The sequence below is a fragment of the Triticum urartu genome, chromosome 1, assembly GCF_003073215.2.
Source record: "Triticum urartu cultivar G1812 chromosome 1, Tu2.1, whole genome shotgun sequence".
NCBI classification, from domain to species: domain Eukaryota; kingdom Viridiplantae; phylum Streptophyta; class Magnoliopsida; order Poales; family Poaceae; genus Triticum; species Triticum urartu.
The window spans coordinates 495768882-495784162 of record NC_053022.1 but is presented as its reverse complement, the minus strand read 5'-3'; positions in this window follow the sequence as shown (position 1 = coordinate 495784162).

The following is a 15281-nucleotide window of genomic DNA, read 5'->3' as shown; positions in this document are numbered from 1 at the left end:
TCCACAGCCTCAGCAGGAACCACCTCAGGACCCCTATCGACAGCCAGTTTATCAGTGGAATCCTGAGGAGATTGCCAACCAGTGGCACCAAGAGGAAACTCCTCCTTACAACGGAGAGGGCCACTTTGATCCATGGGCATAGACCAACTTAGGCCAAAAGCCTAAGCTTGGGGGACTACATATTTCTCACCGACATTACATTCATGTTCATACACTCATGCCAGTTGTCGGTGCTCATACTTTTTCATTGTACCATCCACGCTAGTTTATTTTCTTTTTAAGCTTTCTTCTTGTGTGTTTGAAAAACCTTAAGAAAAACCAAAAAAATAGTTGTAGATTTTAGTTATTTTACTTTCCACGCCTGTAGTAGTAGTAGTGATTAAAAGAAAACCTAAAAAGATTTCTCGTTCTTTTTTTTCTTGTTGGGATCTTTCCCGTGTAAATAGTTTTATTTCTTTCTTTTTCTTTGGGGGTCGAGAGGAGAAGACCATGATGAAAATGTTGAGTGGCTCTTATATGCATTATTGTTGATCTAACAAAGAGCCCATATTACCTTGTCTTCTCTCTTGAATTGAATGCTTGCAGATTCCAGCTTAGTCCAATGCACGTGCACTATTATTATCCACACTATTCAGTCGTGCAAGTGAAAGGCAATAATGATGATTATATGATGAACTAAATGAGATAAGAAAAGCTGGTATGAACTCGACCTCTCTTGTTTTTGTAAATATGATTAGTTCATCGTTCCTGATTCAGCGTATTATGAAAGAAACATATTTGTAATCACAATTAGAGATTGTAGTTGCTTATTCCATGCTTAATTAGCTAGGAGTCTATAATGGTTTATCTTGCGTGCCAACATGCTATTAAAATGGTTGTGATGTGGTATGATGGGGTGGTATCCTCCTTTGAATGATTCGAGTGGCTTGACTTGGCACATGTTCACGCATGTAGTTGAAACAAAATCAAGATAGCCTCTATGATATTTATGTTCATGGTGAATTATATCCAACTCATGCTTGCCTTCGGTGTTGATTAATTTTAATGCATGTTCATGACTGTTGTCGCTCTTTAGCTGGTTGCTTCCCAGTCTTTTTCTAGCCATCACTTGTACTAAGCGGGAATACTGCTTGTGCATCCAATTCCACAAACCCCAAAGTTATTCCATATGAGTCCACCATACCTACCTATATACGGTATCTACCTGCCGTTCCAAGTAAATTTGTATGTGCCAAACTCTAAACCTTCAAATAAACATTCTGTTTTGTATGCTCGAATAGCTCATGTATCAACTAGGGCTGTATGTATCCTCCATGCTAGGCGGGTTATTCTCAAGAGGAGTGGACTCCGCTCCTCATTCACGAGAAAATGGCTGGTCACCGGGATGCCCAGTCCCATGCTCAAATCAAATCAAAATAATTGCAAACAAAACTCCCCCGGGATTGTTTTTAGTTGGAGGCACCCGTTGTTTCGGGCAAGCCATGGATTGATGCTTGTTGGTGGTGGGGGAGGACAAACTTTATCATTCTACTTGGGAACCGCCTATAATGTGTGTAGCATGGAAGATATCGAGATCTCTCGGTTGTTATGTTGACAATGAAAGTATACCGCTCAAAATATTATTCATATCTATTTCAAAACCGAGCTCTGGCACCTCTACAAATCCCGGCTTCCCTCTGCGAAGGGCTTATCTATTTACTTTTATGTTGAGTCATCATCCTCTTATTAAAAAGCACTAGTTGGAGAGAACCTATGTCATTTGCATCCATTACTGTTAGTTTACATTGAGTATGACTGTGACTGGATCTCTTTTACCATGAATTACAATGTCTACTCAGTCCTTGATCCTTAAAGGTGCTCTGCATTTATGTTTTGCGGTCTCAGAAAGGGCTAGCGAGATACCATCTTGTTATATGATATCATGATTGTTTTGAGAAAGTATTGTCATCCGAGATTTGTTATTATTGCTCGCTAGCTGATGATGCCATTGATATGAGTAAACATGAGACCTAAATGTTATTGTGAATATGGTTAGTTCATAATATTTACTGAAAACTTGAATATTGGCTTTACATATTTACAACAACAAGAGCAAACCAAGTTTGTAAAAGTTTTTCTTTATCACTTTCAGTTTATCAACTGAATTGCTTGAGGACAAGCAAAGGTTTAAGCTTGGGGGAGTTGATACGTCTCCATCGTATCTACTTTTCCAAACACTTTTGCCCTTGTTTTGGACTCTAACTTGCATGATTTGAATGGAACTAACCCGGACTGATGCTGTTTTCAGCAGAATTGCCATGGTGTTATTTTTGCGCAGAAATAAAAGTTCTCGGAATGACATGAAAATCGACGGAGATTATTTTTGAAATATATAAAAAATACTGGAAGAAGAATCCACGTCAAGGGGCCCACACCCTGTCCACGAGGGTGGGGGCACGCCTACCCCCCTGGGCATGCCCCCTGCCTCGTGAGCCCTATAACGCTCCACCGACTTAAACTCCAACTCCATATATTCACTTTTGGGGAGAAAAAAATCAGAGAGAAGGATTCATCACGTTTTACGATACGGAGCCGCCTCCAAGCCCTAAACTCTCTCGGGAGGGATGATCTGGAGTTCGTTCGGGGCTCCGGAGAGGGGAATCCGTCGCCATCGTCATCATCAACCATCCTCCATCACCAATTTCATGATGCTCACAGCTGTGCGTGAGTAATTCCATCATAGGCTTGCCGGACGGTGATGGGTTGGATGAGATTTATCATGTAATCGAGTTAGTTTTGTTAGGGTTTGATCCCTAGTATCCACTATGTTCTGAGATTGGTGTTGTTATGACTTTGCTATGCTTAATGCTTGTCACTAGGGCCCGAGTGCCATGATTTTAGATCTGAACCTATTATGTTTTCATGAATATATGTGAGTTCTTGATCCTATCTTGCAAGTCTATAGTCACCTATTATGTGTTATGATCCGTTAACCCCGAAGTGATAATAATCGAGACCATTACCGGTGATGACTGTAGTTTGAGGAGTTCATGTATTCACTATGTGTTAATGTTTGGTCTGGTACTCTTTTAAAAGGAGGCCTTAATATCCCTTAGTTTCCAATAGGACCCCACTGCCATGGGAGGGTAAGACCAAAGATGTCATGCAAGTTCTTTTCCATAAGCACGTATGACTATATTAGGAATACATGCCTACATTACATTGATGAACTGGAGCTAGTTCTGTGTCACCCCATGTTATAACTGTTGCATGATCAATCGCATCCGACATAATTCTCCCTCACCGATCCAATGCCTACGAGCTTTTCATATATTGTTCTTCGCTTATTTACTTTTCCGTTGCTACTGTTACAGTCACTATAAAACCCAAAAATATTACTTTGCTACCGTTACCACTACTATCATATTACTTTGCTACTAAACACTTTGCTGCAGATATTAAGTTTCCAGGTGTGGTTGAATTGACAACTCAGATGCTAATACTTGAGAATATTCTTTGGCTCCCCTTGTGTCGAATCAATAAATTTGGGTTGAATACTCTACCCTCGAAAACTGTTGTGATCCCCTATACTTGTGGGTTATCTAGACTATTTTCTGGCGCCGTTGCCGGGGAGCATAGATCTATTCTTTGAGTCACTTGGGATTTATATCTTCTTATCATTATGAAGAACATGAAAGATCAAAGAACCAAGATTTTCCCCTCAACTACGAGGGGAGGTAAGGAACTACCATCTAGCTTTGCACTTGATTCACCTTCTGTTTTGACTAAACTTGCAACACCTACACATGTTATTGATTCTGATAGGTCGCATGTTATTGATGATGCCACTTTTGATTTGCATGATACTTATGATGAAACTACTTCTATGCTTGATACTACTGTGCCAGTAGGTGAATTTCTTGATGAACAACTTGCTAGGGCTAGAGAGAATGACTATCAGGTCAACGGGTCTGCCACATTCAGAGCCGTATGTGTTGGGGATATGACTATCAGGTATGACCCGCCCAGGAGGGGCCGGGTGAACCACAATGGCGGTTCCTCCATGAAGCCCAAGAGTATACCAGACGACGGTTCATAGATAGGCCGGTAAGAGGCCCAAGCCCAGAGACGGCTTAAGGCCCATAAGTGTAAACCGCCACGTATGAATAGACATGTAATATAAGGCATGTAAGATACGTCACTGAGCCGGACACGATGTATGAGCCGGTCGGGACTCTGTAGGCCGCAGGGCGTCAACCAGTGTATATAAGGGGACGACCCGGCAGCGGCTTAGGGCAAGATACATCAAATCAAGAGCCAGGCAAAGCGTGTTTGCTCCCTGGTAATCGAAACCCTAGCAATACCACCTCAACTGGAGTAGGCCTTTACCTTCACCACAAGGGGCCGAACCAATATAAACTCTCCGTGTCCTTTGTCCCGTTTAACCCCTTTAAGCTAACCTCGTCGCAATGGCTCCACAACTAAGTCCTTCCATGAAGACATCTGCCGTGACACTTCCACGACAGTATGTATTTTGCAAATTTTCTATGTCTACAATGCTTTGCACGGAGCTACTCTAGCTAATTGCTCCCACTTTTAATATGTATCTAGATTGAGACTTAGATTCATCCAGGTCGGTGTTAAAGCTTGCATCGACGTAACTCTTTACGACGAACTCTTTGTCACCTCCATAACCGAGAAACATTTCCTTATTTTTGACCGTTGTCCAGTGATCCACTCCTGGATCACTATTGTACCCTCTTGCCAATCTTATGGTGAGGTACACAATAGGTCTGGTACACAACATACAATATTTTATAGAACCTATGACTGAGGCATAGGGAATGACTCCTCATTCTCTTTCTATTTTCTGCCGTGGTCGGGTTTTGAGTATTTATTCAACTTCACACCTTGCAACACAGGCGAGAACTCCTTCTTTGACTGTTCAATTTTGAACTACTTCAAAATCTTGTCAAGGTATGTACTCATTGAAAATATATCAAGCGTCTTGATCTTCACCGAGGCCTTTCTTTGAAAAACTCCTTTCAAACCCACCTTTATGCTTTCAAAAAAATTCTACATTATTTCGATCAACAATATGTCATTCACACATAATTATCAGAAATGTTGTAGTGCTCCCACTCACTTTCTTGTAAATACAGGCTTCACCGCAAGTCTGTATAAAACCATATGCTTTGGTCACTTTATCAAAGAATATATTCCAACTCCGAGATGCTTGCACCAGTCCATAGATGGATCGCTGGAGCTTGCTCACTTTGTTAGCACCTTTAGGATTGAAAAAACCTTCTGGTTGCATCATATACAACTCTTCTTTAAGAAATCCATGAAGGAATACAGTTTTGACATCCATTTGCCAGATTTCATAAAATGCGGCAACTGCTAACATGATTCAGAAAGACTTTTAAGCATCGATACGAGTGAGAAAATCTCATCGTAGTCAACACCTTGCTCTGGTCGAAAATGTTTTGCGACAATTCGAGATTTGTAGATAGTAACACTACTATCATCGTCCGTCTTCCTCTTGAAGATCCATTTATTCTCAATGACTCACCGATCATCCGGCAAGTCAATCAGATTCCATACTTTGTTCTCATACATGAATCCCATCTCAGATATCATCGCCTCAAGCCATTTTGCGGAATCTGGGCTCATCATCGCTTCCTCATAGTTCGTAGGTTCGTCATGGTCTAGTAACATGACTTCCAGAACAGGATTACCGTACCACTCTTGTCGTGGAATTGTCACGACAAATGTCCTAGAAAAAGGACTTAGTCGTAGGGCCATCGCAACTAGAAAGCTTAAAGGGGTTAATCGGGACAAAGGACACGAGAGGTTTTATACTAGTTCAGACCCTTACGATGAAGGTAAAAGCCTACGTCTAGATGTGTTGATATTGCTGGGGTTACGATCACCAAGAGGCTAGTTCGCCGGCTTGGTTATCGATCTCTTGTTTCTTGCCCTAAGCCGCCACCGGGTCGTCCCCTTATATACACAGGTTGACGTCTGGTGGCCTACAGAGTCCCGGCCGGCTCATAAAACATGTCCGGCTCGGTGACTTCTTTTACATGCCTTTCTTTACAAGTCTTTCCTTACATACGGAGGTTTACAATATTGGGCCTTAAGCTGCCTCTAGGCCTTAGGCCTTCTATAAGTTTAGTAAACTATCGCCTTGAATGTTTATTGGGCTTCCTTTGTGACCCGCCATTAGGGCTGACCCGGCCCCTCCTGGGCGGGTCATACCTGGTAGTTATATTCCCAACATTAGGCCCCAGGTTGACTTTGAACTTTGTTCTTTGTCAATCTTCAGTACTTAGATAAAATCCATCTTCCTCTCTCTGGAAAAAATTTCGTGACCCGCCATGACGTCATCTTCTGAAAACACAAAAAACTGTTATGACATCATCCTCAACGGATCTTTATCTTTTAATGTCTTCCGAGAATCGAGGCGTCCGTTTAGTTGGATAGCCATTATTGTGTCTTCCTCGATCTTTGCGCCTGCCTGTTTGCTTATCCCTTATAAATAGGCACGACCCGGTCTTCTCATTCTTCTCTCTTCTTCGTCTTCTTCCTCTCGCAACCCCCGCTGCTGCTCGAGCCCCGCCGCCGTCGCAGAGCATCTCGTCGTCGTTGATCTTGGCCACTGCATCCACCAGAATCGGTTCAGAGAACGGCGGCGACCTTCCGTGGAGGATCCGTGGCCGTAAGTATTCGCCCTCCTATTCCTCGGATCCATATTTAGGGCTTCTAGGTTTTCCGCATGTTCTTCATAGTTCTTCGCGGTTCTTCGCAGTTCTTCCACTGCCGCCTCTTCTTGATCCAAAAAGAGATATATGCTTGTGAAGTGGATGTTTGGTGCCTACTCTTGACATTAGTAGATCCCTTTTTCTGGTACAAAGGCCGCATTAGGACTGATGCATTCATCTGTGCTATATTTTTAGGTCTAGAATTTTTTTCATTTTGAACGGCCATTTGATCCATAATAATATCCAGAATTTAAGAAACCTATTTGTCTCAACACTTAATCAATTCTATTGCTGGTATTTCTCAAATGTCTGTAGTCATGGCGTCTTGCGGCGCTGGCTTACTTTTCCTTATATGACATTAGCCCTTACTTAAGCCGCCATTACTCCCCTGTACCATTGTCATTGAATTGAACCGGCATGTTGCTTTCTTTTTAGTTCGTCTGTTGAACATCATGCCGTCCAAAGCACCGACTGTCTGCAACTGGGTTCCCTCAACAATAACTGAGGACAATTTGAAGGAGTCCTTCTCCATACGATTTTTGCTAGGGAAGAATGCCATGTCTTATCGTGCACCTGACCCGGACGAGGAACGGCCCAATCCAAGAGATGGTGAAGTCATTGTCTTTTCTGACCACATGAACCATGGTTTTTCCCCACCTGGCTCAAAGTTCTTCCGAGAAGTCCTCCATTTTTTCAACCTCCACCCTCAAGATATCGGGCCCAATTCCATATCCAATATCTGCAACTTCCAAGTGCTCTGTGAGGTTTACCTTCAAGAAGAACCGACTATGGAACTCTTTAGAGAGTATTTTTATCTGAACCGCCAGAATGAGTGCACCAATGGCCTTAGCTTGGAACTTGGAGGCATCTCGATTCAATGCCGACAGGGTGCCGTCTTCCCTCCCCCCCCCCATAGTCTTGCCGAGTCATCCCAAAGACTGGAATCAGACTTGGTTCTATTGTCAAGACACTTCACCAGCAAATGACAAGCCACTGCCGGGTTATCGTGCCGAGCGTCTTGACTCCAAATTTGCGCTGCTTGACGAGCTTACTGCTGCCGAACATAAGAAGTTGATAACATCAATCAAAAGGATTAATGCTTTATTGGGGAACGGCTTAACCGGGGTTGATTTGACCCGTTGCTGGATCTCATGGCGTGTTATCCCTCTAAGCCGCCGATCAGAACTGATGTATGAATATGGTGGAGGTCCGAACGATTCTCTTCGTTGCAGCTCCGTTCAGTTACCCGAAGAAGATATTGTTGCAATGTCAACTCTTCTGGTAAACGGCAAATATGAAGACTGTAGTAAGGTCGGGTTAAACCCCTTCTGCAAACTTAACCTGGTGCCAGAGGTAAAGAACCTCTGATCTCTCTCTTTTGTATTTTTCTCAGCCGTTTTTTAATACTTGCCTGACCTTTCATATTGTTTTACTTGTTTATAGGCCAAATCTGATTTCTGGAAAGCCAAATATGACCACGGAGCTACCAAGAAAGCGAGAGCCGCCGCCATAAACGCCAAGAAGATGACCCAAAGATCTAAAAATAAGAAGAAGAACATCGCTGAAGACCTGCTGAAGCTTAACGATGATACTTCTGAGTCAGAGGTAGCCCTTGACTCCCTTGGCCAGCTTTTTAATAATCTTATTAACACTGATCATTGCTAGGACGACACAGGGGCCAGTCAGGCCGTGGAAGAAGAGGTAACTATTTCCTCCGACTCGGCCCATTTGCGAAGACAGAAACTTCGAGTCGTAACCCATAAAGTAAGGTTTTCACACCCTTTGGCTTATCTGGACCCTCATTTTCTTTTGAAAAAGTAGCAACATGAGAGCCGCCGTCAGGCCCGGAACGTCGATGAACCATCTACTGTTCTTCAACAAACTCCTCAAAAGCGCCAGAATGAGGTTTATTCCTTCGCCTTTTACTTTCCATTAATGGATCTTCTCCCTTGTATTATTAACTTTATTTTATCTTTGCAGGAGGTGTCCCGCTCTTCTGGCGACTCATCTCAAACCCGATTCCTGACCTATAAGACTGCCCCTGGGTAAGGAAGAAATCATCTTTCCTCCGTGTCTTTCAAACTGCTTTTTTATACTAACTATTTCATAATATCTTTCTTAGTGGCCAAGCCAAGTCCAAGGGCCAAGGTGACTAGGCCGGCGGAAGACCCGCTAGCCCTTGCACCCGAATCGGCTATGCCACCTTCTCCTCCATTAGCTGAAGCACCAGAAGACCCGGCAGTCAATGCTGTAGTAGATCCTCCTGAGCCGTCAGTTGACGATACCATCGTTAATCCTTCTACTACTGGTCCATCCAGCTCAGCCAACCCGCCATCGCTGTCTGCCCAGGACGTACTGATCACTGGAAGCCACTTTGTTGAGCCGGGGAATCCCACCGTGTTGGCTCATCACACGGCTAAACAAGAGGCTTTGGAGAGACAAAAAGTGTGTTTTGACATTCTCATTATAGCCATATGAACGCCAACGACATATTATCCGGCTATCTGAGCCATGTGCACTCCAGCCGTGACTCAGAAATCGAAATGGTCAAGCAGTTCAGCTGAAGTATGAGGTATGTCGGGGATATACCCCGCGGCGTAAACCGGCCGGAAGTATAACCCGGCTGGACTAGGCGTTTCATTGGTAAACCGCCAGAGGATTGGTGGTTTACGTGATTGGCGGTTTACATGTCTGGCGGTTCACGTGTCTGGCGGTTCACTGGTATGATGATTCACGAGCCTGAAGACTCATTGATGACCCAGCATGTGTTCCAGATGGATGACAAGGCCCAAGGCCCAGCAGGCCGGTTTATGTTAATGGTGGGCCGGTTTAAGAGGAAAGGCATGAGGAACATTTATCTTACAAGGAGTTAAGACCTGGACTTGTATCCGGTTTGTATTAGAGATAGACTAGTCCTAATCCTAATAGGACTCTACATGTAACCCGCCCCTCCAACATATATAAGGAGGGGCAGGGATCCCCAAAAGGGACAACATTCACAAGTTCCACAAGTTGGACAAGTTAGGTTTAGACAATAGCTCTCGAGATAGAGCACTCTTGTAACCGTGATCATCATCATCAATATCAATGAAGCAGGATGTAGGCTTTTACCTCCACCGTGAGGGGCCGAACCTGGGTAAAACATCGCGTCTCTCGTCCCGCTCAACCCCTCTCAAGCTACCACATAGATGCGTTGGCCTCGCGACTAAGTCCTGACACCTAGGACATCTGTTGTGACAATTCCACGACAGTTGGCGCCCACCGTGGGGCCTGCGCATGGTGGTGATGAGTTCTTGGTGGGATCTCTCCCAGGGATCGAGAAGGCCGCAAATTTTTCCGGATGAAGAAGAGCCGGTTTGGATCAGTCTAGATTCACAATCCATGGTGAAAAAAGAGGAAATCAGGGTTGCGATCTATTCGCTGCTGTAAATCGCCAAGGTTGACAGGATCGTATCCACCGCAACCAAAAACACATTGCAATAATCCATCAAAAATTGCGGTGCCGCTGCTCTCCATGTCGTGACACCAGGGATCAACCAAATTGTTGCTGCCTGTACTGCATCAAGCCATCAAATTGCCAAAGTCCCGAAGGACCCAGTAAATAGCGTAATGATCGACTACTCAGCTCGCTTTCGATTACGATGACCCGGAGGAAGACTCGGATTCGCTTGGCAAGTCGCCGCGCCATCCCACCTCTGCCTCTGCGGGTCTCCGCCTCGCTTGAGTCTCTGCCAAGTCACCGGTTCCCGCAGTGGATCCACGGCCCAGTGCCTCCTCAAGCCATTGTCTGCTTCTAAACCGCCCCCGCAGGCCTCGCCTCACAGGCCCTCTTCTGCTACGGTCATGGCCTTGCACGACCGGCGCTCATCCGAGTCGACGCCCCAAGTTGCCATGACCTGCCGGCCACGCCTATTGAGTCGCTACGGTCCGCTTCGAGCCGGATTCGCCGCCACTGCTACAGGATATGATTCTTTCCTGAGGCAGTACGGATATGACCCAAAGAAGAACTCGAGCTGCGTTTCCGAGACCGACTGTTGTACGCCTCGGCTACGGAGCCACGGCTTCACTCCAACCCATCGTCCCCACGGCCATCGATCCGCCATCTCGCGCTTGAGCCACCGGACTCCGCCTCCATGGCTTTATGCCTTACTGTCGGAGCGAGCGCTGGGTCGTTCCACCGTGAACCGCCACACCTCCATAGCCAGACCATGCCGAGCCGCCCGTCGCCGCGTCTCTGCTCCCCCGGCGTGCTCCCTCCGAGTCGCCGGCTGCCGACCACCGCTAAGATATGCAGCCGTGTCTTCGAGCGCCGTTCTCCACCTCTATAAATCGCCGACCAAGATTTCTGCTGGGAGTCGCCAGGCCTTCTCCACCGCAGAGCCGACCTCGAGCCACCCCGCCGGTGCATCCTATCCAGGGAGTCGCCAAGCTCCTCCGTCCAATCGTCACATCGCCGCCTCACTGCTGCTATTGATCGCCTCGCCGGTCGCGTCGGGATCACAACCGCCACCTGCTAGTCGCCACCTTGCCGAGTCACCGTTGGGCCTCGCCTTGATGTGGAGATCAATTAAATCCAAGAAACAAAGTGCTACGCACAGTGGAGCAGACGAAGATCCCAATTGAGAGTGTACTGCCAGCAAGACCTCCAAGAAAGCTCTCACAAGGGACAAACTGTCACATCAAAAATCAGTACGCAGCAAAAACGTGCACTGGGACTCCCTCGAACTAGGTGCTATCTGTTCCATATATTTTATCAGCATGGGTTAAATTGTTTGAAAATGATTACTCTGGTTTGTGATATTTTTTCACAGGATCAATATTCATTACAAAGGACTGCGCCCGCGATTGACTCGCCGTCCGCACGGTTTACCGTGCCTGCAATTAACTTGCCCGACCGTATGGAGCATTACTATATCATCTATCGTTCACAAACGTCAGGTGATATCCATCCAAATTTGATTTATTAGTACATGTTGTTTTTGTCAAAGAACAAGTCTATCTTTGCCTTGGTGTGCAATATTGTTTATGCAGGGCAATTATTTATGAGAAAAAATGATATTATACCTCGGAGATGGAGGCACGCCAACATCTTTTGGCACGGGTGGTCGTCGTTACTCGGCGAACTCCCGCGCCGGTTTACAACGCCGTGGCCGTCTCTCGCGGCCGCACCGGTTCACAGCGACACGGACAACTCGCTCGTCAACCCTCGCGGACGGTTCACGCATCCGCGCCGGTCTACAACATGGAGGACAATTTGCTCGTTCGCGCTGGTTTACAACACCGGGCCGGCTCATCTGCTTAGCTCCCGTGGCCGACTCACCTGTGAGTAATTTCAGCTTCACCCGGTGATCATCAACTCCGCGGTGATAATCTCTGACCTGACGCATCAGGTGAAATCCATCCAGTATATTTTTATATTATATATTTCTTTCTTTTAAAAAAAGAGGAGCCATTACTTTGTCTTGCAAGTTCTTCAATGTAGGACAAATTAAATCACAAAGCTCTGAAGCTCTCAAATCCGGTTTAAGAATTTCCGGTTCAAAAAGGAATTAACTTCTCGCAAGTTCGAGTTTAAGAGGCCGTCAGAAAATTTCCGGGTCATTAGAAAGTATTCTGGTTTAAAATCCGGTTCAAGGGAAAGATGTCTTCCACGAAGCTTTGAAGCTCTCAATGTCCAGTTTAACATCCGGTTCAAGAAGGATTTATCTCTTGCAAAAAGTTAAAGGGTGCCAAAGAGGACCTACTGCCATGATGCGCGGTTCAAACATGGGTATCATGCCTTATTGGCTTATCATATTCTTGATCACTTGGGGGCTTTGGTCGTATCCGAACCATAGTCACACCTCTTGATCGGTGCAATGCCACAATATCACTTGGGGGCTTGGTCGCGTCCGAACCATAGCAACGCCATTTGGTAGGCGGAAAGCCACAACATCACTTGGGGACTTGTGGTCACGTCTGAACCATAGTCACACCTCTTGATCGGCCTAGTGCCACAGCATCACTTGGGGGCTTTGGTCGAACCCGAACCATCGCTACACCTCTTGATCGGCGTAATGCCAATGCATCACTTGGGGACTTGTGGTCATGTCTGAACCATAGTCACGCCTCATGTTCGGCCTAAGGCCACAGAATCACTTGGGGGCTTGGTCGAACCCGAACCATTCCCACGCCTTTTGATCGGCATAATGCCATTGTTTCATTTGGGGACCTGGCTGACTTGAACCATAGCTACGCCTATCGGGGGCTTGGTCGTGTCTGACCATGGTAACGCCATTTGATCGGATCAATAGCCTCTTTTTGCAAATGGTTTTATCATTCCCTTTGCTTGAAATTTTCTTTGATAAATATTTCCTTTTACTTCTGTTGCGTTTTTAAACCGACATTGTTAATCCGGTTCGACTGTCAATTACAAATTGGCGGAACACGGTCAAATCTTAATCCGGAGACTATGTGCCTGGTTTGATTTTATGTTACCATCTTATTATGGAGTAAACCGGTGTTCGTTAACCCGGCTTGACCTTCAACTACAAGTTGTTAGTACATGACCAATTATAATCCGGCGATTATTAACCCGGTCCGGTTCGAATACAAGTCGCCAGTATTATATATGGATAATCCGGTGTCTATCACAACCCGACACGGTTTTATCATAAACCGACACAATATGGAAGGAGTTATCAGTACTCAAGATTTGGGTTATCACCCTTACTACAAAAAGTTGGTAAAACCAACAATGTGATTCAATGTCACATGTATGATATATTTCATATTTGATTATTCTTAAGTGCAGCCGTGGTTATAAACCCGGGTTATATGTTGGGCATTATGACCCGTCCGGCGGTAAACCGCCAGGACACTTTAAACTTGTTGTATGCAGAAACATGTTTGTTAAACCGGCCTGGCTTTGGACTATAAATCGCCAGTATATATATTTGGATTGCGCCATTGGAATCATGCGCTTATAAATCATTGGGTTATATTATTCAAATAGCCAAACTTGGCTGAATTTTCATTATGATATTGAATGAATAAGGTTTCCACCGGATTATATGATCTTGAATAGCCAACATGGCTGGATTTTTATGGTTATTAATAACCGGTATTATTGAGTTTTCAAAGTCACTTTAGCGCAATGGCTATTATTTTATCAAAGGATATGATTTATTCTACAATGGAAGGAATAGTCCCGAGTCGCTGCAGGCTTACAACCCGGCACTTGGGGGCTACATTATTCAAATTGAGATTACATGCAAGTCTCATGTTGCTGCAAGCATGCATCATGACACTTGGGGGCTAATGCAAAGTCATTTTTACTAGTCTTATTGAAGACCCGACTCATCATATTATAATGAGCCGGCCCTTGGGGGCTACCAATTGCTCCTGTCAACAATTCAAGGTACACAAGTTTTCGTCCATAATATTGAAGGATCCATTGCTCAGTTGGTAAAGCACAAAGCTCTTAACCTTGTGGACGTGGGTTCAAGCCCTACGATGGAAGCTACATTATAAGATGTTATTTTCATTGAAGTATATATCAAGTCCCGGTTCAGTATTATCTTACTAAGCCGGCCCTTGGGGGCTACACATCACTGCTAAAATCTACATAATTATATTTACAAAGTTCCTGCTCATTATTGCATAATGACCCGGCCCTTGGGTGTTACACTGATTGAAGTTTTTATAAGCAATTACAAGTCCCAGGTCGCTGCAAGCATGACAACCCGGCACTTGGGGGCTACATATATGGAGTATTCAGTTTTTAGATGAACAAACCGGATTTCTTCAAGGTTGAAACACTTATTGGAGCAAGTCTTAAGTTATCACTATGTTCTCCTCTTAAGACTTGGGGGCTACAGGTATTATGCATATAAAGGAGGAACATCTTCATTTTATCAGTTTTGAGCAAATCAGGAAGATCAGTTACATGACCCGGTGTCGACAACAATTATGACCTAGTGCCGTCAATATTTGTAAACCGGTAATGATAAACCGGCAAGTTCAAGTCTTATACCGGCACAGTTTAACATTCTCAAACCGGCAAGTTTTACATCTTCAAACCGGCTGAATATCAGATAAGTATTTCAAGACCCATATTTCTTAAACCGGCGCTTTGGGAGCTGAATCAAAGGAGTTATTCTTCACAATATTTCTGTGACAAACCAATGTCGGCAAATTGATTATGAAGCTGGTCTGTTGACCCGGACTTCCCAGAAGGAGGAAATAACAAGGACTTAAGGGTGATTAGGTACCGGTTTACAAGAATTCTTAACCCGGAGCATAACCTGTCAAATTTGTTCTTGTGTTTATTTTTGCAGCATAAGTTTACCATGGATAAATCCAAGCTAAACTTGGGGGCTAATGTCGGGGATATACCCCGCAGCGTAAACCGGCCGGAAGTATAACCCGGCCGGACTAGGCGTTTCATTGGTAAACCGCCAGAGGATTGGCGGTTTACGTGATTGGCGGTTTACATGTCTGGCGGTTCACGTGTCTGGCGGTTCACTGGTATGACGATTCATGAGCCTGAAGACTCAT